The sequence below is a fragment of the Panthera onca genome, chromosome B1 (assembly GCF_046562875.1).
Source record: "Panthera onca isolate mPanOnc1 chromosome B1, mPanOnc1 haplotype 2, whole genome shotgun sequence".
NCBI classification, from domain to species: Eukaryota; Metazoa; Chordata; class Mammalia; order Carnivora; family Felidae; genus Panthera; species Panthera onca.
Genome location: NC_138342.1, coordinates 173,983,088 through 174,010,841, shown reverse-complemented (window position 1 = coordinate 174,010,841; position 27,754 = coordinate 173,983,088). Strand labels below are relative to the sequence as shown.

Below are 27,754 nucleotides of genomic sequence, written 5' to 3'. Positions count from 1 at the left end.
CTCCTACCATGCTCCCTCTTCCTCCTTTCCTTAAAACCTATGCTCCATTCATTCCACACCAGGAATTCTTCCCAGACATGTTATGATATGCACATCTCTCAGTCTGTGATTTTCATTCTCTCTTGCCCATCTACAGTGGACTTCCCAGGCCAGTTATAAACCCTTTTGGAGAAGGCACTGTGGTTTTTCACATTTATAATTCCAGCAACTAGCATATTTCCAGGAACAGTTCAGACACTTCACAAATATTTGTTCAATTGAATTAACTGTATTAAACTAAATAGTGTGAATAAAACTGTACACATCCACATAGGGAGAGTGAGGAATTCTTCATAGGGAATGAATCACGGAAGGTTTCCCGTAGGAGCAGACAGTTTAACTTGAAAGCTTTGAAGGACGGGTTCATCAGGGGATCAAGGTTCGGTGTGTTTAAGCGTTGTAGTTGGGTTAAGAAAAATGAGTGTGGGCCCAAATGCAAGACATTGCATACAGCGAGAGCTCTGTAAGCAGGGAGCTGAATGAAGGAAAGAATGGAAGCACACGTTTGTTCTCTAAGCAACTATTCTGTTGTCACACTAAGAGAAAGCACAACTTGAATTGCTTGCCTTCATTTTAGTTTCTCCCTTAATATTATTTTTGTAAACTTGTGAGTAATGAAGAAGGAAGGGACCTTAACCACTTCTCAGACTTTCATAGGTAGGCCAAAAAATAGCAAACAACTCTCACTACCATTATATCCCGTTTCCCAAGTCTTCTTGGCTCTTTATCTCCCAAAGGTAAATCTTCAGGTCTGAGTCATCTTCAGGTCTGAGCTGGTGGAGAAGTGAACTAGCAACCTGGTGTTCCAGAAGAAGGGACTTTTGCCCAGAGTCATACCTTTGTCAAATATACACAAGACAGGTCAGCTCTCTTCTGTTTACCAGTGGACCACAAAATAATCCATCAAAAGACAGATGTAGTATAAGATGGAAACCAAAGCTTATCACCACATCTCCAATCCAGTCTGCCTCCAGAAGTATAACTAAGACTTAAAGACCTTAGGAAAACAGTGGGGAAAGGGCCAGGACAGAAAGGTCACCTAGTACAAAAACCTATGGCAAGAGATGTTTGGTGTGTTTGGGAGACAGGAGAACAAGGGAAAGGCAAGAGACAGGAATGGCAGAAGATGGTGAAAGCAGAAAGATGAAGGACTGGTGGGGGAGATGGGGACCAGATTGTTCAGGATGTCGAAGGCCATGGCAGAGTGTTTGGATGAATGAGGCAGACATACTCCCTCCTTTATAGAGAAAAGTCTGCCAGAGAAAAGAGTCCTCTGAAAAAGAGTCGTCACAAACATGATAAGCATACAAAATGAAAATGCAAGTCTTAGAGGATCATATAATGAAGGACTTCAATGCATCTAGGAGGGGGGTTAGAATAGACTTCCTAAGTTCTTTAAAGAAAGTATCAGTTTGGCAATAGATGAGTTGGGGCAGGGGGTGCAGCATTTGGGGAAAGCAAACAGAATGGGCCAATGCCCAAAACTGTGAGGGAGGAGAGGCCAAAAGGCCAGTGGAGCTGAGTGTTGGGTCTAAGGAGAGGAGAAGGACTGAAGAGGGAGGGCAAAGTGAGTCAGGGCTGGATCCTAGGAGCCCTTACAAAACATGACAGAGACTCTGGTCTGTGTTCTAGGAGCAGGAGGAAGCTACTTTAAGGAGTGGAGTGATAGATACAGTCTGGCTGGAGCTTTAAGAAGGTCACACTGGCAGGTGAGTTAGTACGGCTGAAATACAGAGCGTGGAAGCGACGTAGCAACAGATAAACACCGGCGAAGTTAGCTCGATCGGTTTATGTGGGAAAAGACCCAGAGAAGTTCCTTCCAGAATGAAAAAGAAAAACATTAGGCCATCCAACATGCACTAAGGAAAATATCAGACATCTCCCTCGGGAAGTGTCCCTCTCTTTCCCACTACCTGCATTCTCGTGACCGATGAGGCTGGACATTATTTTTCCATTTTGTTCCTAGCCTCGTGGTAACCGTCAATATATAGGCCACTTATAAGCTGCTTCCATACTCCCCTGAATGTGCACAGAGATCTCCTGGCGACCTTATTAAAATGAATATTCTTATTCAAAAGGTCTTGGGCAGGCCTGAGAGTTTGTATTTCTAACATGCTCCCAGGTGATGCCTGTGATGCTGGTCCATGAACCAGACTTTGAATAGCAAGGCCATAGAGTTTTAGGCCTTCTGAACATACACGTAGCAGCAGACTTAAAAATATAAAACAAGCCAACAAACAGAACTAGCAGATTATACCTCTGTGACTGTGTTGCCTGTTTGCAGAGATTTTGGATGCGACTTTGTCTTTCCATAAAGAGACTTTAGGAGATACTCACTGTGTAACTTCATTGGAGCTCAATCCTGGAGCCCTTCAGACTGTGACCCTACACCACAGTGACACCTGCTGGCAAATTCATGGATTACAATGGGGGCTTTGAGAATAATCCAGTCAAGTAGCAAACTTTTTTCATACATAAAAGTTTTCCTAAAGTACATCTTCTGGTTGGGAAATGAATTTTAAAATAAGGTGTTTGAAGTCCCTTGGTGAAGAATTAGGGTCTGAACAGTGGCATAAGGATAAATGTTTAACAGCTGGCTCCCCAGGATAAAAAATAGATATGTATATATATATGTGTGTGTATATATATGTGTGTATATGTGTGTACATATATATATGTGTGTGTGTGTATATAGATACATACATGTATATATACATACATATATATACACACACACACATATATATAAATTTTAGTGATATAAGGGATGTGCAGCACATAATTTATAAATAATAATAAAATTTATGATACGTTTTATTGTAAATTCTACATGTAAGTTGATTCTCACAGAATCCTTTTGCTTATTTTTTTACCAAACTTGTATCAGTTGCTAACCTATAGTTGCCATCCAACTATGTTTTGACAGAAACAGCCTATGAAAAAATGCTCGTTGAGTATGGAATTTACCAAAAAGCCACTCACATCATTGATGGCACGGATGTAGTTCTGATGTGAATGTCAGTGGATACTTTTGTTTACATTAATGAATAAAACAGCAAAACAACAGAAACATATGTTAGTACATGACTCACTCGTCAGTGACATGAGGATCACTTCCTGGTGGATGATAGTTTTGAATACTAGAAGGTTTTTCTTCAATTTTTGGAATATTTATAATATAACCACTATAGACGTGAGTTTAATCTGCATTAATGACATTTCTCCATCATTTTCCTTTTTTTTAAGTGTATCTATTTTGAGAGAGAGAGACAGAAAGAATGCATGCACGGCCCTCGAGTGGGGGAGGGGCAGGAGAGGGAGAGAGAGAACCTCAAGCAGGCTCCACACTGTCAGCACAGAGCCCGATGAGGGGCTCGAACCCACAAACCAGGAGATCATGACCTGAGACAAAATCAAGAGTCGGATGCTTAACAGACTGAGCCACTAAGGCACCCCTCCATCAGTTTAAGTTTACATAGTCAACAAAACAATAAATCCAGCTCTGATTGTGGCATTTTCTAACTTCCATACTCTAAGTACTCCCACTATGGCCAGTTTCAAACCACCAGTGTGATATCACTGCCTGTGAGGTTGGGAGCACACCCTTCTATGGTATTTCCGCCATACAGGCAAAATAGATGTAAATAACATCACGAGTATAGGCAATGGAAAACTATAGTAAAACAATTAGGAAGTGACACATTCTGAGTGTTTGGGAATTTTTTTTTAAGTTTATTTATTTATTTCAGAGGGAGTGGAGAGAGAGAGAGTCCCAAGCAGGCTCTGTCCACATTGTCAGTGCAGAGCCCAACGTGGGGCTCGAACTCATAAACCATGAGATCATGACCTGAGCTGAAATCGAGAGTCAGACACTTAACCAACTGAGCCACCCAGGGCCCTTTGAAATTTATTTTTAAATAATTTCTTTAATCCTAAATTAACATGGGGCACTGAGGTGGCTCAGTTTGTTAAGCTTCCGACTAGATTCTGGAATATACCTGAACAACCTCTGATGTGGGACAAGAACTAACAACGAGCTGTCCTACTCAACAGTGGACATTAGCAGAGACATCAAAGGGTCAAGGCAGGGGGCTGAGGCAATGACAAGGTTGCCTATGGGGAAAGGAGGGTGGAGAAGACAAATTCCTGGGTGCGGAGCTCTCTCTAGACCCTGGGTGCCAATAGTTAGGCCCCCATTTGACAATAGGGTAAGCAGAGTTTAGAAGGCCAGCAAAAATATTCAGCCCCAGAGCAAGTTTACTAGCAGTGAGAGAGAGAAAGAAAACAGGAAAATTTAACCTTTGAACTCCACTCCAAAAGAAAAAGAAAACGAAAAAGGAAAGAAAAGCTTTTCCCATGAAAAGCTTTTGGGGAAACCTAAAGTTTCTCTAAAGACAGTAGAATGATGACGCCTCTGCCTTTGTTTTGATGCTAGCAGTGAGCCCTAATCTATTTACTCTCCACCTAAAGGGAACAGTGGCTCTGTTTGCTTACTTAGGGTTTAGTTATTTCAAAATCAGAAAAGCCTATCCGAAAATCCACAGACCAGGGAGGGATTTTAGAGATCATCTAGTCCAGTCTTCACATTGCCTTCTGAAAAGTACAACTAAAAACCCTCTCACTATTTAAAAAAAAAAATTTTTTTTTTTTAAAGAATCTGCAAAACGGAGAGACGGTGATCTGCTAGGGAACTTGGTACCCAAGGAACAACACTGTGGAAAGTACCCTGGAGCACCTTTTTCTTTTCATATACCCCAGACATGGAGCTGAAAAAACAGGCAACTAGAAAATATCAAAGGGGCAGAAAAGGGATAGCCTAGCAAGACAGAATACTGTTAGACAATAACACTTCTACTCTAGCCAAAAACCACAGAAACTAAAATCAGAAATGGAAGAGGGGATATTATTATCAACTGTACAGAAATAAAAGGAGTAAAAGAGAGTACTATGAACAATTATATACCAACAAAGTGGGTAACCTAGATAAAATGGATGAATTCCCAGAAATATACAACCTACCAACATTGAATCACGATGAAATAGAAAATCTGAACAGACCCACAGTTTGGTTAGCTAGGGCCTGCCATAACAAAATACCATAGACCAGGTGGCTTAAACAGCAGACATTTAGTTTCTCACAGTGTGGGTTTCACACGTGCTCTTTCCTTTGTGCATGAACGTATGTGATGTCTCTGTGTGTGTCCTAATCTCTTATTATATAGACAACAGTCGTATTGCTTACTGACAACCCCATTTTAACGACTACATTAAAACCCTGTCTCCAAATACAGTCACATTCTCAGGTATTGGGTGTTAGGGCTTCAACATATGACTTCTGTAGGGATACAATTCAGCCTAGAGTAGTTTATAATTAATAAGAAGATTGAATTAGTAACCAAAACCTCTCTAGAAGAAAAGAAAAGCCCTAGACTAGATGGCTTCATTGGTGAATTCTACGAAATATTTAAAGAAAAATTAACACCAACCTTTCTCAAACTTTTCCAAAAATTGAAGAGAAGAGAACATTTCCAGATTCATTCTATAAGGCTAGCCTTACCCTGTTACCAAGCCAGACAAAGATACAACAAGAAAAAAAAAAAAAAACTAGGGGTGCCTAGGTGGCTCTGTCGGTTAAGTGTCCAACTTCGTCTCAGGCCACGATCTCATAGTTTGTGAGCTGGAGCCCCACGTGGGGCCCTGTGCTGACAGCTCAGAGCCTGGAGCCTGCTTCAGATTTGGTGTCTCCCTCTCTCTCTACCCCTCCCCTGCTAAATCTCTCTCTCTCTCTCTCTCTCTCTCTCTCTCTCTCTTTCTAATAAATAAACATTAAATTTTTTTTAATAAATAAAAAAAGGAAAGAAAACTAAAGGCCAATAGCTCTGATGACTATTGATAAAAAATTCCCAAGAAAATACTAGCAAAAGGATTATATACCATGACCAAGTGTGATTTTTTTCCTGGAATACAAAGATGGCTCATCATATGAATATCAATTAATATAATACACTACATTACCAGAATTATGGAGAGAAGAAAAATCTCGCTTGATGCAGAAAAAGCATTTGACAAATTCAACATCCTTTCATTATTAAAAACAACAACACTCAATAAGCTAGGAATGGGAGGAAATCACCTCAACATAATAAAAGCCACATATGAAAAACCCACAGCTAACATCAAACTCAAAGGTGAAGAGCTGAAAGAGTTTTCTCTAAGATCAGAAATGAGACAAGGGTGCCCATTTTTGTCACTTCTATTCAACATAACATTGGAAATTCTAGTTGTTGTTTTTTTTAGAGCAATTAGGCAAGACAAAGAAACAGGCATCCAAATGGAAAAGGGAAGAAGTAAAATTATCTCTGTTCAAAATAAGATGATCTTATTGTAGAAAAGCCTAAATGTTTCACAAATAGAAAAACTGTTAGAATTCAGTAATAAACACATCTAGTAAAGTCACAAGATAAAAAATCAACATGCAAAAATCAGTTACATTTATAAACACTAACAATGAACACTGTAAGGAAAAAATTAAGAAAACAACTCCACTTGTAATAATATCAAAAATAATAAAATACTTAGGAAAAACTTAACCAAGGAGATAAAAGACTTATACACTGAAAGCCACACAATAGTGCTGAAGGAAAGTAAAAACACAAATAAATAGAAATATATCCCCTGTTCATGGATTGGAAAACTTGATAATATTAAGATGTTAGTACTACCCAAAGCAAGCTACAGATTCTATACAATCCCTATAGGGAAAAAAAAAACCTATGGAAATCTCAGTGATATTTTTTCAGAAATGGAAAAATCCATCCTAAAATTCATACGGAATCTCAAAGGACCCAAATAGCCTGAACAATCTTCAGAAAGAACAAAGTTGGAGTTCTCACACTACCTGCCTTCAAAACTTACTACAAAGCTGCAATAATCAAAACAATATTGTACTTGCATGAAAACAGACACATAGACCCATGGAACAGAAGTGAGAGCCTAGAAATAAACCCATGCATATACTGTCAAATAATTTTCAACTAGGATGCCAAGATTATTCAAAATGGAGAAAGGATGGTCTTTTCAACAAATGGTGCTGGGAAAACTGGATATCCACATGCAAAAGGATGAAGATGAATACTAACATTATATTTAACAATTAAAAACTCCAGGGGCACCTGGGTGGCTCAGTTAGTTAAGTTTCTGACTTTGGCTCAGGTTATGATCCCACGGTTCATGAGTTCAAACCCCACGTCGGGCTCTATGCTGACAGCTCAGAGCCTGGAGCCTGTTTTGGATTCTGTGACTCCTGCTCTCTCTGCCCCTCCCCCACTCATGCTCTGTCTGTCTCTTTCTCTCTCTCAAAAATAAATAAACATTAAATTAAAAAAATTAACTCCAAATGGATTAAAGACTGAAATGTAAGACCCAAACCTATAAAACTCCTAGAATAAAACATAGGTGGGAAAGCTTCATGACATTGGACTTGGCAACAACGTCTTCATTATGACACCAAGCACAAGCAAGAGGAACAACAAAATAGTTAAAGTGCACATCATCAAAGGACACTATTGACAGAGTGAAAGGGCAACCCACAGAATGAGAGAAGACACTTGCAAATCATATGTCTGATAAGGGATTAATATCCAGAATTAATTTAAAAGCTCCAACAACTTGACAATCAAAAATGAGCAACCCAACCTTAAGATTGGTAAAGGACTTAAATAGATATTTCTTCAAAGAAGATGTATAGATGACAGATAAGCACATGAAAAGCTGCTGAACATTACTAATCAATAGGGACATGTAAATCAAAACCACAATGAGATATAATTCCAAATTATATTTGGAAATTCTATTCTCCAGAACAAACAAGTGTCATTTAAGGGTGTGGACAAATTGGGGTCCTTGAGCATTGCTGATAGGAATGTAAAATAGTACAGCTATTACCGAATGATATGATGGTTGCTCAAAAAATTAAACACAAAGTTACCATATGATCCAGCAATCCCACTTCTAGGTATATATCCAACATCCATTCTGTAGCCCATAGATCAAGGAGTAATTTCAACTTTCAAGTCTCATCATTTAAGAAATACTTTTTATAAGATGATAAGCTGCCATAGATAGTGATTCCTGTGATGAATCTGAGCAACATAAATGGAATACGTCTAGAAAGTGCTCCTCATTCTAGATGTCAATTAAGAACACGCATGATTCATGGGAAGAGGTCAAAACATCAGCATGAACATGAGTTTGGGAGAAGTTGATTCCAACTCTGACAGATGGCCTGGAGGAATTCAAGACTCCAGTGGAGGAAGTACCTGCAGATATGGTGGAAATAGCAAGGGAACTAGAGTTAGAGGTGGAGCCTGAGATAGGACTGAATTGCTGCAATCTCATGATAAAGTGTTGACGGATGAGGAGTTGCATCTTATAGATAAGCAAAGAAAGTGGTTTCTTGAGATGGAACCTATTCCTGGTGAAGGTGCTGCGAAGATTATTGAACTGACAACAAAGGTTTCAGAATATGACATAAACTTAGTTGATACAGCGGCGGCAGGGTTTGAGAGGATTGCATCTAATTCTGAAAGTACTTTGGGTAAAATGTCATCAAACAACATCGCATGCTACAGAGAAATTGTTCATGAAGTGAACAGTTAATCAATGCAGCAAACTTCCTTGTTGTCCTACTTTAAGAAATTACCGTGGCCCCTCCAGTCTTCAGGAACCACCATCCTGATCAATCAACAGCCATCAACATCGAGGCAGGACCCTCCACCTGCAAAAAGGTTATGACTCACTGCAAGCTCAGATGATGGTTGGCATTTTTTAACGGTAAAGTATTTCTTTACTTAGTTACTTATATTTTTAAATTTTTTAATGTTTATTTTTGAGAGAGAGAGACAGAGAGGCAGAGTGCGAGTGGGGGAGGGGCAGAGAGAGAAGGAGACACAGAATCCGAAGCAGACTCCAGGCTCTGAGCCGTCAGCACGGAGCCCTACGTGGGGCTTGAACTCGTGAACCGCAAGATCATGACCTGAGCCGAAGTCAGACGCTTAACCAACTGAACCACCCAGGCGCCCCAAATATTTTTTTATTTTTTAGTATTTATTTATTTTTGAGAGAGCAAAGAGAGAGATTGTAACATTTATTTATTTTTGAGAGAGCAAGTATGAGCATGGGAGGAGCAGAGAGAGGAGACAAAGGATCTGAAGTAGGCTCTGTGCTTGACAGCAACAAGCCTGATGTGGGGCTCGAGCTCATGAACCATGAGATCACGACCTGAGCCGAAGCAATAAAATATATATTTTTTAATGTTTGTGTCTTTATTTTGAGAGAGACAGAGGGGACACAAGTGGGGGAGGGGCAGAGAGACAGAGAGAAAGAGAAAGAGAGAATCCTGAGCAGACTCCATGCGGTCAGCCCAGAGCCTGACGCGGGGCTCAAACCCACGAACCATGAGATCATGACCTAAACTGAAACCAAGAGTCGACTGCTTAACCGACTGAGCCACTTAGGTGCCCCAAGTATTTTTCAATTAAGGTATGTACATTGGGGTTTTTTTTAGACATAATGCTATGGCACACTTAATAGACTATAGTTTGGTGTAAATAAAACTTTCATATGCACTGGGAAACCAAAAAATTCATTTGACTCACCTTATTGTGATATTCACTTTATGGCCGTAGTCTGGAACCAAACCCACAATGTCTCTGGGGTTTGCCTATATGATAGCCAAGATATGGAAGCAACGTAAGTGTCTACTGATAGATGAATGGATAAGAAAAATATTGGAATATGGCTCAGCCATAAAAAATGAAATCTTGCCACTTGTGACAACAAGCATGGACCTACAGGGTGTTATCTAAGTGAAATGAGTAAGACAGAAGTGAGACAGAGAAAGACAATTCACTTATATGGGGAACCTAAAAAACCAAACGAACCAACAAAACAAAACAGAAACAGACTCACGAAGACAAAGAACAAACTGGTGGTTGACCGAGGGGAGGGGTGGGGAAATGGGTGAAATAGGTGAAGGGGAGTAAGAGGTGCAAACTGCCAGTTATTAAACAAGTAAGTCACAAGGATGCAAAGTACCGCACAGGGAATACAACCAATAAAATTGTAATAACTGTGCATTGTGACACATGGTAACTGGATTTACTGTGGTGCTTATTTTGTAATGTGTATAAATGTAGAATCGCTATATTGTACCCCTGAAATGAGTATAAAATCGTCTGTCAACTACTCTTCAATTTAAAAAGTTTAAATATTTTCCAAATAAATAAATAATTAAAGTCATAAAATGTTACATTCAAAATCAAAAACTTTTGCTTTGGGGAAGTCCCTGTTAAAAGGATGAAAACAGGGGCGCCTGGGTGGCTCAGTTTGTTAAGCGTTTCACTCTTGGTTTCGGCTCAAGTCATGATCTCACGGTCTGTGCAGGAGCCTGCTTGGGATTCTCTCTCTTTTCCACTCTCTGCCCATCCTCCATGAGCACATATGCTCTTTCATTCTCTCTCTCTCTCTCTCAAAATTAAAGAAAAAACCCCGCATACTACAGAGGAGGAGAAAATGTTAGTAAACTACTTATCCAACAAAGAACTAGTATCTAGAATATGTAAAAAAACAAAACAAAACAAAAAACCTCTTAAAACTCAGAAGTAAAAAAGGGAAAAAATTCCAATTAGAATTTGGGCTAAAGACAGGCAGAGACATTTCATAGAAGATGTTATAAAGAAGGCAAAAAAGACCATGAAAATATCTTCACCATTATTAGCCATTAGGGAAATGCAAAATAAGATCACCATGAGTGGGGCGCCTGGGTGGCTCAGTTGGTTAAGCATCTGACTTCAGCTCAGGTCATAATCTCATGCTCCATGAGTTCTAGCCCCACGTCAGGCTCTGTGCTGACAGCTCAGAGCCTGGAGACTGTTTCAGATTCTGGGTCTCCCTCTCTATCTGCCCCTCCTCCACTCACACTCTCTCTCTCAAAAAAATAAAATAAATACATAAACATTAAAAAAATTTTTTAAAAGAACTACCATGAGATGTCAGGATGGCTAAAATGTAAAATAGTAAGAACACTAAATGCTGGTGAAGATGCAGGAAAACTGGATCCCTCAAATGTATTTGGTGGGAATATTGTAGCCACTCCAAAAATTCCTTGGAAAATGAAATCCACAACTATCACAGGACCAGCAGTTGCACTTCTGGCACTTACGCCAGAGAAATGAGAACTTATTTTCATGCAAAAGCTGTATCAAATTTAACTTTAAAATATTTAATTGACCTCTCAAGGGGTTACACAGAAGCATCAAATCAGACCCAAGATCAGATTCCTGTCCATTCCTTTGTCTTGTCATTACATCGCTGTTCATTATATCCGGAATGGCACTTAAGTTTTTCATATGATGGATAGTGGCTGCTTGAAATTCTGTGCTGAGAAGGATTTTAAGGCCTTGGAATTCCAAGGTCAGCAGGAATAGTTTTCACAATTAATTAGAGGTGTATGCCGTTAATATAGCTGGCAAGAATGGCCATATTCAAGCTTAATATTTGCCAATCCCAAACTGAGATACACCACCTCGCCAATCATAGAACACTGAAACCAAAAGACGTGTTAGTAATTTCCCGGTATACAATTTCCCTTTCATTTTACAGATGAGGATACTGCAGAAGTAAAATAAGAGAGATCCAGACCCCAAGTGTGTTATCTGACTTCTCCGTTTCGCCAAGCCCATCCTTGTTCTCAGAAGCAATTGACTAGATATTCCGAGTCCACGAGTTTTCTCTTTGTGGAAAGAACCTTCCTTGCATGGTTACTTCTCACAAACAGTTTTTCGGTGCTGGAGTTTTTCCAGGAAAAATGGGAGATCATTCTAGAAAAGAAAACACCCAACACCTAAATTTAGAGCAGAATCCCTTTCATGTTCATCACCTCTATAGTCAGGCTAAACTTGTCAGAGAATATCTGGCCTTATTTTTAGAAGTACGTGTGTTCTCTGCTCATATTGCAAGAAGCGACAGAGAGACATAAAAATGGGGTGTTGGGACTTTTCAGGCCCTTTTGCCTGTGCAAATCATCGCCTCATTGTGCCAGGAATTTACAAGAGTCTCCTCAGACTTCCAGAAATAACAAGTTCCATTGTCTTGTTAGTTCCTTTGCCCTGTTCATTATCAAAGAGATCAGTAAAAATGAATGAAAGGAGTCTGATTAAAAGTTCCAGGATACCATTATGTTTACAAGAGGGAGGGCCACCTGGGTGGCTCAGTGGGTTGAGCATCGGACTCTTGATTTCGGCTCAGGTCATGATCTCACCCTACGTGGGTTTGAACCCCACATCGGGCTCTGCACTGACAGTGTGGAGCCCACTTGGGATTCTCTCTCTCTCTCTCTCTCTCTCTCTCTCTGTCTCTCTCTCTCTCTCTCCCTCTGCCCCTCCTTGACTTGTACACTCACAATCTCTCTCCCAAAAATAAAAACATGAACTTTAAAATAAATAAATACCTAATGAGGGGAAGAAGATAGCTGCTTAAACCCTTTGACCCTGAGAACAAGCTGTGCTAGAAATTTGATCCAATCGCTGGCTGCTTTGGTTCCATGTGCCTTCAGACCTTACAGAACCTGTGTGTGAAGGCTCGTGTAACCTTGCTGAGTAACCACATATCGATGGTTAATGAATATATATGAGGATTGGCGGATCAGGCTGGGGTGAGCAGGCCTGATACTTGATCTTTCCAGTGAAACTCATGATAACAACTCACTGTGTGCCCTCGGAAAGCTTTCTGCGGGCCTTGCTTCTGCCAGCCTCCCACCTTATCAGCAGGCCCCCAAAGCTTCAAATTACAGCAGCTAATTGGATGAAAGTGGAAATGCATCCTTCTAATGGAGTGAGAGATTCATGCCCTGATCTTTTTCCTTCACTTGCTGAGGCAAAACAAAAACACAGATGAAGGTTGTGAAGCAGAAAAGCAGATTAGCTCTGCTTTGGAGCCACGAGAGTGGATGTTCCAGCTAAAATCGAAAGAGTTTTAGAGAATATAGACACACATCCAAAGGACAGAAAACAACCCAAGCTAGCAGTTACCAAATCATCCCAGAGACAATCTGCAAATCCCTTGCTCAGTAAAAGCTAGCAATACAATCTACCTTCATCTATGAATAAGTTATTTCATACCTAAAGATAATTTCATTCGTGGCCTTATTTTATGGCATTTTTATAACTGTGACACCCTATATGGGTCCGAGGCATAAATAAGCTGAATAAAAACCATCAAAATAAAGATTTAATGTGAAATTGTTTAATGCAATTGGGACTCACGAGTTGGCCGACAGGGACTATTTTTCATGAGCTTTCTGTTAGAGCTTTTCTGTTAGCTTTCTTATAGACTGATACAGTTTGTATTAAAAACACATCTGCAGTTAGTTCAGGAAAGAAGACTCTTGTGACATCAACCTATTTTATCCAAAGAGATGCAATTAAAAATGCATATGGGGTGATTCCATCTTTTTATTCAATTACCCTGAAGAAGGGAGCAGTGTTACCATACGGTGATGGAGACACTAAAATTCAAAGAAGCTTCAGAGTGAGATAAGTTGGATTTACATCATTTAAAGGACAGGTCCGAGATCAAGGTTCCGGGTGACTTTCTTCTGGCAATTAATTGCCACGTGTGGCATAGTTTAATGGGCTTTTACATTCCATTTTCGAGGGATGAAATTTGTGAGTGCCTGAAGGAGGTGTCATCAAGATGGCAGGAGGAACAGTGAAGAATGAAAAGAGAGAATATGATAGAATGAGCAATTACAGAACGTGGTATTTATTGCATTTTAAAATAATAACCCACCCCTCAGCGCAGGGGAAAGGAAAAGAGAAAACTCTGTGAGAGGCATTCACATTGCTTCATTGTGAGCTACATTTCCTTTCTGGTGAACTTACCTTACTGTTTTGACTAAACTTCCAGATCAACAGACGAGCATCATGGTCTTTCATATGAGCGTTGGGTTCACACTGTCAGCCCATGAACCCATCTCTATCAAGTACCAGTTCAAAGCAGAACCTTGGATTACACATTCCATGAATGACCAACATAGAATGGACATAATATTCAGATGATATGAAAAACACACTAATTCCATGACAAAAAAAAAAAAAAAAGCTGTCTCTTTATTTTATTTTGTCGGCTAAAGGACATCTCAGTACTCTTTTCAGAATAATTCTGTGTCTTTAGAAAAGTATACTGAGGAATGATCATGAACTTTAATCTAAATCTGGACTCTGCCACTTGCTTGCTGTGTAAATTTGTATAAGTTACTTGACACTCTACATCTGTATTTCCATCTGCAAAAATCAGAATGACAATATTTTCAGTTTACAAAATTGTTCTAAGACCCAAATCACATCATAGCCATATGTAAAAATGTTTAGAACATAGTAGATATATACTGAGCTAGAGAGGATGCAAAAAAAGGACATGACCCCCTAGGACAAGATAATCTAGTAGGTGAAATACAATTTGGGAATATCCTACAGTATCATATAGTCATACATCATATAAACATAGAGAATATTAGACAGCCCACATGAATGTTATAGTTACACAAAGCAAGCAAAGAGCCATCATGAGACAGGCTAGTCAGAGAAAATTTCCAAGAGATCTTAGCCCTTGGCTAGGGAGAATTATCTCTCCAAATGATCTGAAATTACCGTACGCTGTAGGCATTTTGAAGTATCCATATCTCCGAAAGACTTCTTGACTATTTTACCCAACTTTCTGACACTTAACCACACAATCTATTCTTCAACAGACTTTTATCAAAAGCCGCGGATTTCCAGATGTTTCTTCTCCTGGGCCTGTCACCTTCTGCACAGAAGAAACAAGAGAACCCATCCAGGGTCTTATACTCCCTGAGGAAAACAAACAACCCCACCTTGATCTCTGCATTCAGCACTCTGAGCTGACACTTAGCTTCCTCTCGAACATGCTAAAGAAAAAAGTGTTTATTAGTTGCATTTTCTCAGTTTATTTTCTTATCTTTTAACATACCGTAAGTTCTTCAAATACTGCTTGATCTTATATATCTACAAGTCTACCAACAGCAATAAGACTTGGCAAATTAAGCATCCAAATTAATTATGCAAGCTTGGCTTTAATTTCTACTTTAAAATATAATGCACTGAACTAGAGGTATCAATATCAAAATATTGCCTATGCTTGTTGCTAATTTTAAATGGAAAGGTTTCCAGTTCAAACACTTCTAGATATTCAAACACATTTTCATTTGCTCATGAGAATTTTTTTAAGGCAGAACATGCTACTTAACATAAAATCATTAGTCTTATAAAAGAAATATAGGCAGGATCCAAGTTCCTCATAAGATTCATTCATTCATTCATTATGCTGGGCACTAGAGAGAAAAAAAAAAACACTATCTGATCTCTAAGAAACTCAGTCTATAAGAGGCAAACATGTAAATAGATCATAAAAATTACAATATAGTAAGTCCTTTTATAAACATTACAGGAGAGGTGTTTCCTATCTAAATTTTCTCCTCATAATGTAGAAGCATACCAGACTAGGATAAAAGAAGATAATAGGAGACATGATATTTTAGCAAGACAATCTACAGAACATGCCTACGATATTGCAGATAGACTTCTAGATAGCCTAGAACATTGGGAAGGTCTCTTTCCCTCCACCTGGGGTGGCATCCAGCAGAGGACTTGACGGTGCTCAAGGATGTACACCTGCAGAGGAAGCAGGACCCCGAGTAGGGAATGGAAGACAATAAACATAGTGAGTTGCAGACCAGTGAACGAAACTGGAGAACCTATGAAATGTGGAGGAGAGTCACTCATAAAGCTACAACCCTTCATTAAAACTCTTACTGAGCTAGAAGGTAGAACTTGAACCAAAAGTCAGACTATCAAAGTATTCTTCCTCATTCTCTATCAGTGTGTGTGTATGTGCACACATGTGAGTATGTACACATGAGCTCAACCTAGCAACCTGTTAAGTCGACTCTGGGGAATGAGTTGTATTGCCCCCTCCTTTTCCACGTTGGAGTGTAATCTTGGTGATTATAAAGGAGAAATGTACATTGTGTAATGAAAGGAGAGAATAACTAACAGCCTTTGAGAGTATTCAAGAAAGCGTCACTGAGGAAATCATTTGAGCTGAGACTCGAACGATAAATAGGGATTCATCCAGCTGATATTCCAGGCAGAGGAAATAAAACACTCTATTCAAAGATGTATAGATATGAAGAAAACATGGAGTGTTCAGGCAACATATAGTTAGTGTGTTTTAGCAGAGCACAGGGCATGCTAATGAGGAAGTAAGAGGTGAGCCTGAAAAGTCCGGTAAGGGTTATACCAGAGTCTATATCCCAAAGGGGATGAGTGGCTATTAAAGGATATTAAGCTAGGGAGTATTTGATTTACAAGAGAAAGATTTTATTGAAAGGCCCTGAAGTGAGTGGACTATAAAGTTTACACCATATAAATATATTAGAGAAAGTTTACACAAAGGTAATCTGAGCTAGGTGGTAGAGGGATGTGGGGCATGACCTTAGAAGAGATCCATGGGGCTTCGGAACGAGACTAGACTGTGGTTAGTGACGGCTTAACCTGAAACAGTGACAGAAGGAAGGGATAGATGAGAATACACTAAGGGAGTGGATTCCTAAGTGGGATGGATGAATACAGAGAGAGAAGGCAAGGAAGGAACATAGCTGATTCTCGGATGTACACTTTTGGTGATTAGATTTATGGGGAAAGATCTTGATTTCCATTTTATAAAGGTCAAGGGCCCTGTGATGCATCTAAATCATATTTCCCAGTGGGTAGCTGAACATGCATATCTGATCGCAATTAGAAGTATGGCTTTAAAGATGAAAACAAAACGTTTGGTGTCAGAAAGCAGATTAGCAATGTTGTAGGGCCAGGAATGGGGGAGGGTTGAATGCAAAAGAGAACTAGGGGATTCATTAGGCTGCCATCAATGTTCTATATTTTGATTGTGGTGGTGGATACATGGCTGTATATATATTCCAAATAACTCACTGAACTTGAAATGGGTGCACTGTATTTTATGTAACTATAATGGAACATAAAAATGTTTAATGGTTTAAGTCACAAGTATATAAACGATAGTTGAAAACGTGAAGTGGACAGGATAGACGAGAGAGGCTATAGAATGCGACACGAAGAAGTCTGAGGCTAGAATTATACACGAGGGGTATGAGAAGAAAACTAGCAAAATCATTAGCCCCTGTTACCGTTTAGCCATGAAACAGAACAGGATCATTTAAAGGCTCTTTGGAGGCTTATATGTCACCTAATACTACTTCACCTTACATATGAAGGAAGTGGAGGCCATATTGAGGTACTATGGTTTGTTCGCGATCACAAAGGTAGTTAATAGCAAAAGCAAAGTTAGACACAGCCAGGAGTCCTGAGCCTGGGGTACTTCTGTCTGGGGCTACTCAGTTGTAACAGGGGAACTTTCACAATTGTGAAAGGTCACCCTACACCACCAAAAGAAGTCTCTTTGGTGTCCCATTCAAGCCGGGCCCCATATTTCTTCCTCTTAGTTACCGCTTTCTGTGTTCCACACCCGTCGAAGAGCCACATGACCGTACAAACTCGTAAAAAGCCTTAACAAGAAGACAAAACCACCTTCTGAGGAAGGACAGAGCTGTTCCTCGCTGCCACTGCCTGAGATTTTGTTAGTAGAGAGGAATAAAGTTAGACGTCGATATGAATATAGAGGAGGCATTTTTCATCACACAAACATATACCTACAGAGCAGGGGGGGTTTATTTTGTTTTGTTTTCCTGGGATGGCCCGTCTCTGCACATTGCACCCACACCTTCTGGCAAGTCAAATAAGTGAGCATGTCACACGCCAGTGGAAATTAAGAAGGAAGAAGTGTAGAGAAGGTGTTTAACAATACATCCAGTCAAGCACCACCTTTAAATTTTTCTTTTCTTTTACTTTAAAAAAAAGGAACTCACCTAAGTACACTTCCACATATAACGAAAAAAGAGATGAAAAGTTGACTTCACTGGTAAATATCGAACAGATGGAGCCAAAAGCATCTAGGGGAGAGGAAATAGACAAATATGGTTGTCATGGTTTCTTTGCGACGCAGTAAACAAAGGACCCAAATGGACAATGAAATCCCCCGTTGGGAAAAACCACATGTCGTTCCTTTCTTTCTTAGATAATTGCCAAGCTCACTTTGAATGTCCGGAGTCAGTGGGAGATGAGAGAACAGTGATGCTGTCACTCACCCCTGGCTATTCTCAAATTATATTTGCCCTGAGACCATCTCCAATCCTTCTATAGAACAGACATCAAACAATTAATGGCTGCCTTAGATTAATCAATTACCCCACTGGGCAGTGCCCCGAAGAAATATGTGACACATGTAAACACAGGAGAAGCCGTGCACAGCCTGACACCAAGTTCTCTGCCTAATTGGGAAGCCACAAGCACACATGAGAACATTTTAAAAGATTTGTAAATCCTGGTGGACACATTCAGGTTCCCAGTCTCTAGTGTCACTTTAGTCAGGTCCAAATTAATCTAAATCCAATGCTACCATGTTCTAGGTGAGACGTGAGTCAGACAACAGCTAGATATATCTGCCGTGTCCAATATTCCCGCATAATTTGCAGGATGTTAGGGAAGGAGGGAAGGGGGTGGGGAGGGATCCCTTCAGAACAGCCTTCCTGAGAGTCACACTGAATCCCAGTGCAGTGAAGACCATCCCCTGTATGATGGCAAACAGGCAAACATCGGAAACATTCAAATGTTTGGCTGAACTCACGTATTTTGTCCGGAGGTTCTGATGGAATTGACGCAAGGTCTTTTCCAAGGTCATTTCAGAGGCTGCCAGTGCTGAGATCAGACTGTTTAAACCCTGAATTCCACACCAGTTCCCCTCCTGTTCCCACCAAAACAGATTCTTTCTATGCCACATGGATCGGGAGTTGTTTTCTCCTTGTTTTCCGGGCTCTTCATGAATGACCCTTAGTTTGCTGAGGGATTGTGTGACTTGAGGGGAGGTCCGGTGTAGAGCTGAAGAATGCGGTTGTGTTTATGAAGACTGAGGGCACTTGAGCCAGCTGCACGTGAGGGGTGGGGGTGGGGGGGAGGAAGGGTGGCTTCACCTTGGCTCGACTACATGTCCTCAGAAGCCAAGAAGTCACCGAGCAATTTTTAGGTTGTTGAAATTTATCGCTCTCATGAGTCTGTCCCCAAAGCCCAAAGCTTGCAACATCTTATTTCCTGTTTCGGGATTTCCTGAAACTGAAGCTGAGACATTGGCCTCTGTAAAGAAACCCATAGCAAAAGCCTTTTCTCCAGAACAATGACTGTGTGCCATCAGCCTCACCATACAACTTGGCCTCCCCAACTTAGCACCTTTTTCACCTCCCCAACCTAGCGCCATTTTCACCTCCCCAACCTAGCGCCATTTTCACATCTCCTCAGAAAGTGCATTTGTCACTTCTTCTTTATCACCCATACCTCCCTGTCCCTTGTTATTGCCACCCTCTCCAACATTTTACTTCTTTTTTGAAAAATTATTTTGAGAGACAGAGAGAGAGAGAGAGAGAGAGAGAGAGAGAATGAGCAGGGGGCAGGCAGAGAGAGAGAGAGAGAGAGAGAATCCCAAGCACGTTTCTCGCTATCAATTCAGAGCCCAATGCAGGGCTTGAACTCACGAACCACGAGATCATGACTTGAGCTGAAATCAAGAGTCGGATGCTGAACTGACTGAACCACTCAGTCACCCCTGCAAACCTCTTATTATAAAGTTTATTTGGAGTGTTGCTTCTTCACAAGACAGGGGTCTATACGAATTTTGGGAAGCTACACTATCTTCTATAGTTGCAAAACAAATGGAGGAAATTTTGCACAAGTATCAAGTTAGAAAGAATCCCAGACTGTGAATAGGTAGGGTGGGGGTGGGGTAGGCATAAGAAATGACACCATATGCTTTCTTCGTTGAATGTTAAATCTGGTTTTCCATGACTGTGATCATGGTTTACTGCAGCATCACTGCCAGAATTCCAACATCATTCATTTCTGAGTTTTTGTTGTTTGCGCAAATACATCACCTTTACTTCACAGTCCTTCCTGAGCTTTCATCTGCCAGCTCTCACAATGGGGAAGTCAAAGTACTTGTTGTGTGTACAGAATTACAAAGCACCCTGCAAACAAATCTGGTGAGAGGCCAAACCTAGGCCTTCCCAAAGATGGGAGTATCCTTTAAGGCTAACACAGCTGCCGTGGGCTTTCCCAAGTGTTTAATACATTCCAACCTAATGTTATCTATCTATCTATCTATCTATTCTTCCATCCATCCATCCATCCATCCATCCATCCATCCATCCGTCTATCTATCTCAAGCGGGCTCCATGCTCAGAGCAAAGCCCAATATGTGGCTATCCCATGACCCTGGGATCACGACCTGAGCCAAAATCAAGAGTCAGACGCTCACCCAACTGAGCCACCCAGGCACCCCAAACCAAATTCTTCATAATTCCAATATCACATGAAAGTTTTCTGAAGAAGAAATAGATTGACTTAGAAGCGTGGACACAGGCTCCATTTCACTCATATGGAATTTCATATTTATGAAAGGCTATAAGGGTAGAACTGGAGTTTTCCATACCAGTGGGAAAGACATTTTATTTTTCCAGGGTACTGCAAAGAATCACAACAACCTATCCATCCCATGAGAGATTCTTTTGAGAGAAAATGAAGTATGGCAGAAAGAACAGGAACAAACAAGACAATCCTGGGTCTGAAATTTGGTTCTGCCATTTACTAGTTACATGGCAATGGATAAGCTATGTATATAATGACATGTCCTGCTTCATTATCTTAGGTAATAAAAAAAATCACGTTTTCAAAAATGTGAGTTTCCAACTTCCTATCTCAAAAGGGTTTTATCTCCCTTTCTAATTATTCTAATAAATCATAGAACGTTAGGGGTCTATTAGCCCAAAGAGCTGTTCTGCTTTATAATTGCCTTAAAGAGAAAAAAGCTGGAAAAATTAATTTGTACACCATATGTCTCCATTCTCTACCACCATGACTGCTCTTTCTACCACATATTTTTCTCTTTAGAGACAACACGCCTCCCGGCTCCACCACTGCCACCGCCACCACCACCTCTGACGCGAGAGAAGAAATGTCTCTGGAAGTACCCCTCTCCAGGGCCGTCATTTTGAGCACCTTCCTGCAGGAGCATAGCCCAGAAATTCTGGACCTTCCTGGCATGACCGATCTCATGGGGTTCCTATGTCCTGGGCCCTCCCCTAACAGCAACAAACCTGACGACGTGGCCATGCGGCAGCCTTCATCAGGGACAAGATGGAAGTCAGGTGGATGCTGTCCCACATCGGCGAGCTGCCCGGGCTGTCCAGGTACAGCCTGGCCTTCACCCACAAGCAGACAGGCCTGACAGGTGCTCTTAGAAGTTTCTCGGACGGTCTCACTAATCTCAGGGAGAACATAAGGATCTGGAGCTTCCTGCCCCTATCAGGGACAGGGTAAAGAAGCCTTGAGATTTCATGACCTTGACTTACCCTCCTGCATGGGGTGATACTCCCTAGGGCATATCCTCTCTGAGTACCACAGGCCCCACTACTCCCTATTGTCTTGTCATGCTTGCTTCCCCACTTTTCTGCTTGTGCCTGGTCCCAGAGGCCTTTGGCTTTGAGACGCCTGGTTTACTGACTCCATGCTTGAATTCTTGAGCGTGTTTGCCTGCTTCGCCACCTGTGCTCATGCCTCTCCTTCTGCCAGGAGCGCCTTCGTCTGGCAGACATGGGTGCTTCCTCCCTCATCTACCCAGCAGGTGCCTCCTCCCTTGAGCACCTCTCCTGACCACTCTCCATTCCTCCCTCTGAGTCCCCAGGAGACGAGCCACAGCCTGGGTGGGCTGGCTTCTCCTCCTCTGCCCTGTTCTTGGGGCCATTGCCCTGCCCCACCTGTGCCCCTCTTTCTGGTCAACTTGTTCCAGACCTCTTCAGTTAGGAGTGGGTGCTCCTGTGTTCTCCACCTTCCCTGACTTATTCGGCCCACCCCACTCCCAGCCACTCAGGGCTCACCCCTGCGTCCACAGAGCGAGCATAGGAGGCATTGCAGAATGAGCACACCTGTTCAAGGCTGAAGTCCTCACCTCTCGCCACCTACCCCGTCTCCTTGATCCCACAGTTGTCCCCCAACCCAGGGCACCGGCTGGCGCTGTCCCTGCTGCTGCTGTTGCTGCTGCTAGGTTTGGGGCTTCACCTTCTCCAGTGACACCTGCTGCTGCTCAGTGTGGGGTGAGGGTGGGAGGGTGCAGGGCTGGCCTCTGCACACCCCCCCCCCACCAGGAAGTGGCTTCAGTTGGTTTTGTTGTCTTTTTTAACTGTTTTCTGATGATCCCTTTTTAATATTTAAACTCTGAGTGCTGGAACACTACTGAGGTTTCATACTAGGTTTTTTTTTCTTTTTGCAGGAGAAATGAATTCATCATACCTCTCGGGTCGTTACTGGTTAACTGCCAGCACCAAGGCCTCGCTGGACCTGCTCTCCTGGCCCTGCATCGTACGTGCAGTGGCCTGTCCTGGGAAGGAGGCTTCCCCTCCCAGATGGGCCATAGGCGGGCATAGGGGGAGTGCTGGCCGCACCCCCGTGTCTGTGATGCCCATGGCAAAGAGAAAATCTGCTGGGATAGATTTCTGAGAGGTAGGAGAGCTCAATAAAATGTTGGTTTCAAAAACAAAAAAAAAAAAAAAAAACAATACCAAACACCTTGTTAGTTTTCTTTTCTTTCCCCTTCTCCACTTCCTCCTCTTTATTCTCTCAATCTGATATTCATCACACCCCCACCCCCTCCACACACACACACTACAAAAATAACTAACCATCCTCTAAACCTGGTTGTTAAGCCTGAGTCATTGCCTCAGATTCCCTTTTCTCATCTAGTGAATCTCTACGTGGAGAGGGAAGTGTTGGAGTCTTCTCTGGCAGGGGCCTTGGTTAAAGTCTCCAGTGCATCAGAGGTGATGTTGAACTTCAAAACAGAAGGGGTCCATGAATCTAATCACGAGAAAGCATTCAGATAAATCCAGATTATGGAATATTCTACAAGACAGATGGTCTTGACTCTTCAAAAATATCTGTGTCAACAAAAGACCAAAAGCAAACAAAACAAAGTAAAATAAGACAACTCTGCTAAATTAAAAGAGATTAAAGATATATAAGAAATAAAGGAAATATGAGATTCTCAGTTGGATTGAAAACAAGAAACAGCTGTAATAACTCATCATTTGTAAGGTTGAGAAACTGTGAATATGGTATGTGTATTAGATAATATTATTGTGTCAGCGTTTGATTCTTTGAGTGTGATCATGGGATTGTGGTTATTTAGAAGAATGTCCTTCATAGAAGATGGTGGGGAGGTGACATTTGCAACTTTTTTTAAATTCCAGTATAGTTAACATACAGTGTTATATTAGTTTCAGGCGTGCAATAGTGATTCAACAATTCCATACATTACAAGTACACTCCTTAATCCCCATCACCTGTTTTACTCCCGCGCCCCCCCATCTCCCCTCTGGTAACCATAATTTGTTCTCAGTAGTTAAGAGTCTGTTTCTTGGCTTGTCTCTCTCTCTCTCTCTCTCTTTTTCCTTTGCTCATTTGTTTTGTTTCTTAAATTCCACATATGAGTGAAATCATATGGTACTTGTCTTTCTCTGACTTATTTCACTCTCAAGTTCCATTCATGTCATTATAAATGGCAAGACTTCATTTTTTATGGCTGAATAATATTCCATGGTGTATATAAACCAATTCTTTATCCATTCATCTGTTGATGGACATGGGCTGCTTCCATAATTTGGCTATGGTATATAATGCTGCTATAAACATAGGGGTGCATGTATCTCTCTGAATTAGTTTTTGTGTTTTGGGGGTAAATACCGTGTAGTGCAATTACTGGCTTGTAGGACACTTCAATTTTTAACTTTTAAAGAAAACTCCATACTGTTTTCCACAGTGGCTGCATCAGGTTTCATTCCCATCAGTCAGGCAAGAAGGTCCTTTTTCTCTACATCCTCGCCAGCACCTGTTGTTTCCTGTATTTTGATTTTAGCCCTTCTGACAGTGTGAGGTGATATCTCATTGTAGTTTTGATTCACATTTCCCTGATGCTAAGTGATGCTGAGCATCTTTTCATGTGTCTGTTGGCCATCTGGGTGTCTTCTTGGAAGAAATGTCTGTTCGTGTCTTCTGCCCATTTTTTAAAAGTTTTTATTTATTTATTTTGAGAGAGAGAGAACAATCTGGAGAGGAGCAGAAAGAGGAGGAGACAGAGGATCTGAAGCCGACTCTGTGCTGACAGCAGAAAGCCCGACATGGGACTTGAACTCATGAGCTGAGAGATAATGACCTGAGCCAAAGTTGGACACTTAGCTGACTGAGCCACCCAGGCACCCCTCTTCTGCCCATTTTTTAATTGGATTACTTGTTTTTTGGGTGTAGAGTTTTATAAGTTTTTTATATATTTTGGATACAAAGCCTTTGTTGGAAATATCTTCTCCCATTCTGTTGGGAAAATAGGTTTTAGTTTTGTTGATTGTTTTTTAGCTTTGTTGGTTGTTTCCTTCGCTGTGCAGAAGCGTGTTATTTTTATGTAGTCCCTATAGTTTATTTTTGCTTTTATTTCCCTTGCCTCAGGAGACTAATCTAGAAAAATGTTGTTATGGCCTATATCAGAGACCTTACTGACTGGGCTCTCTTCAAGAATTTGTATGGTTTCAGGTCTCACAGTTAGGTCTTGAATCGATTTCGAATTTACTTTTACATATGGTGTAAGAACATGGTCCAGTTTCACTCTTTTGCATGTAGCTCTCCAGTTTTCCCAACACCTCTTGTTGAAGAGACTGACTTTTTACCATTGGGTAGTCTTCCCTGCTTTAACAAAGATTAATTGGCCATATATTTATGGGTTTCTTTCTGGGTATTCTATTCTATTCCATTGATCTATGTGTCTATTTTTGTGCCAGTACCATACTGTTTTGTGCCTGTAGCATACTGTTTTGATTACTACAGCTTTGTAATGTAACTTGAAGTCTGGAATTGTGTTACCTCCAGCTTTGCTTTTCTTTTTCAAAATTGCTTTGGCTATTTTGTGGTCTTTTGTGGTTCCATATAAACTTTAGGATTGTTGGTACTAGCTCTGTGAAAAATGCTATTGACATTTTGATAAGGATTGCATTAAATCTATAGATTGCTTTGGGTAGGATAGACATTTTTACAATATTTGTTCTTCCAATCCATGAGCATGGAATGTCTTTCCATTTCTTTGTGTCGTCTTCAATTTCTTTCATTAATGCTTTGTAGTTTTCAGAGTACAGGTCTTTCACCTCTTTGGTTACAATTTTTGGTGCAATTGTAAATGGGATTTTCTTAATTTCTCTTTCTGCTGCTTCATTATTAATGTATAGAAATGCAAGAGATTTCTGCACATTGATCTTGTATGCTGTGACTTTACTCAATTATCAGTTCTAGTAGTATTTTGGTGGAGTCGTTAGGGTTTTTCTATATAGAATATCATGTCATCTGCAAATAGTGAAAGTTTTACTTCTTCCTTACCAACTTGGATGTCTTCTATTTCACAACTTACTTTTAAATGGCAAAACAAATAAATAAATAAATAAATAGGATGTAAAGCAAATGTGGCAAAATGTTACAAACTGGTGAATCTCATTGAAGAGATATTGAGTGTTGCCACTTTTCTGCAGTTCTAAAACGTTGTCAAAAGATGCAGGGAAATAGGTTCTGGAAGGTGGGGAGAATAGATGCTCCGAGTCAGTGATTTTCGAGAGTCCACAACACCTATTCTACTCAAATTTCCACTTCTTCCCCTATAATTGGTTTTTGATTCATCCATAACTAAGGTATTTGAGAGAACCACCTTTTCTAAGCACAAAAAATTCCTCCCTTCCTCCAGAACAAAGGGGACCCAATCACCTGACCTTGCCACATGTAAACCAATTGATCAAAAGGTTCTTGCTGGAGTACAGATCACCTCTACCCAGGAGACGTAGAGATCTCTACCACTAAAAAAGCTATTGGCAAAGCTCAAACAATGGCTTCTGTCACTTCAAACTGCTTAAAATGTCACCCCGCCATGATTAAACTGAGTTTTATTGTGTTCTTTTATTTATTTTTTTTAATTTTTAAAGTTTATTTATTTTGAGAGAAAGAGAGCAACCAAGAGGGGCAAAGAGTGTGAGAGAGAATCCCAAGCAAGTTCTGTGCTGTCAGCATAGAGCCCGATGCAGGGCTCAAACTCATGAACCACGAGGTCATGACCTGAGCCGAAACCAGGATTCGGAAGCTTAACTGACTGAGCCACCCAGGTGCACCTACTGTGTTTTGTGTTATAAGCAGGGGAGAAAACCATCTACCTCAAACGGTTATTGCAACAACTAAGTGCCATTACACAGGACAGCATCCAATATGTATTAATCAATACTATAAACCTTTTCCTCATCTGAGCACCCCATGCTCAGAGACTGTTCTGGAACACAGTGGTGCCAAAACGTGACGTTGCCTCCTACATTCCCTATGGCAAGGATGACCACGCATCCTAGTTTATGTCTATCGTCCTGGCTTAATTAATGGCTCCCCTTTCACTCAAGAGTGTCCCCGTTCGGAAAATAAATCATAAGGCCATCAACCTATTGTCACAGTCTTTCCGGAAAATACATGCTGCTAAAAGGCACAGAGGGCGGCACCATCTTTCTGAATAAACATTACCAAAATGTATTTTTAATGGCATCCCCAGAGCTATAGTGAAAATCAAGAAACAAACATATAAGGAGGGGACATCACAGATTTCCTTTTTATTGTTCCTGCTCCATCACCTCCAGGCGGGAGCATTCGGAGGCTGGGATTTTAGGCCATGAAAACAGGAAATAGAAGACATCTGTGATCCTACTTCACTACTGGAAGATGCTCATCTAAGTGACCTGTGTTCTCTCAGACTCACAGATAATATTATTTCAGTGATGAAATGAGTCTTCTTATTAATGGTGTGTGAACTATACACACGATGACTGAATACAGCTTGTAAGATAAAACTTTTCCAGGCACCATGACAAAGCAAATGCTGACCGGCCCCAGCCTCTATACTTACGGTGAACAGATGCAGTTTCGGCAGAGTGGACCTGCTTGCCCAGTGGGCCCGCCGTCTTCATTGCTAATCCCCAAGTCAGAGTTCTTATTCTTGCCAGAAATCACCCAAGGTTGACAGAAGAAATGTCTCCTTTTCCGAGAAACAGGAATAAAACAACGGAGTAAACAGTGAAAAGATTAGAGACAGGATTTGCTTCTAGACTTGCCAACTCACTTCAAATTTGAATGCTTAGTTTTCTTTTTAATTTTTAAAAAAATTTTTTATTTATTTATTTTGAGAGAGAGAGAGAGAGAGTAGGGGAAGGACAGAGGGCAAAGGAGAGAGAGAGAGAGAGAGAGAGAGAGACAGACGGAGACACAGAGAGAGGATCCCAGGCAGGCTTCAAGTTCAGTGTGGAGCCCAACACAGGGCTCGATCTCATGAACTGTGAGATCATGACCTGAACTGAAATCAAGAGTCGGATGTTTAACTGTGCCCCCAAGCACCCATGAACCCTTAG

At 40.9% G+C, this 27,754-nt stretch overlaps 2 long non-coding RNA genes across 2 annotated transcripts; one reads left to right on the top strand and one right to left on the bottom strand.

The window, feature by feature from the left end:
• The first annotated feature begins 45 nt into the window (after positions 1-45).
• LOC132691657 (uncharacterized) lies at positions 46-18,045 on the top strand. Its single transcript, XR_009615930.3, has 3 exons — positions 46-900; positions 1,672-1,748; positions 14,849-18,045. It is a non-coding gene; the product is annotated as an uncharacterized LOC132691657 (long non-coding RNA).
• LOC132691656 (uncharacterized) lies at positions 13,986-27,455 on the bottom strand. Its single transcript, XR_013555039.2, has 3 exons — positions 27,256-27,455; positions 18,059-18,142; positions 13,986-15,025 (listed from the first exon to the last, which is right to left on the bottom strand). It is a non-coding gene; the product is annotated as an uncharacterized LOC132691656 (long non-coding RNA).
• Between the last annotated feature and the right edge of the window lie 299 nt (positions 27,456-27,754).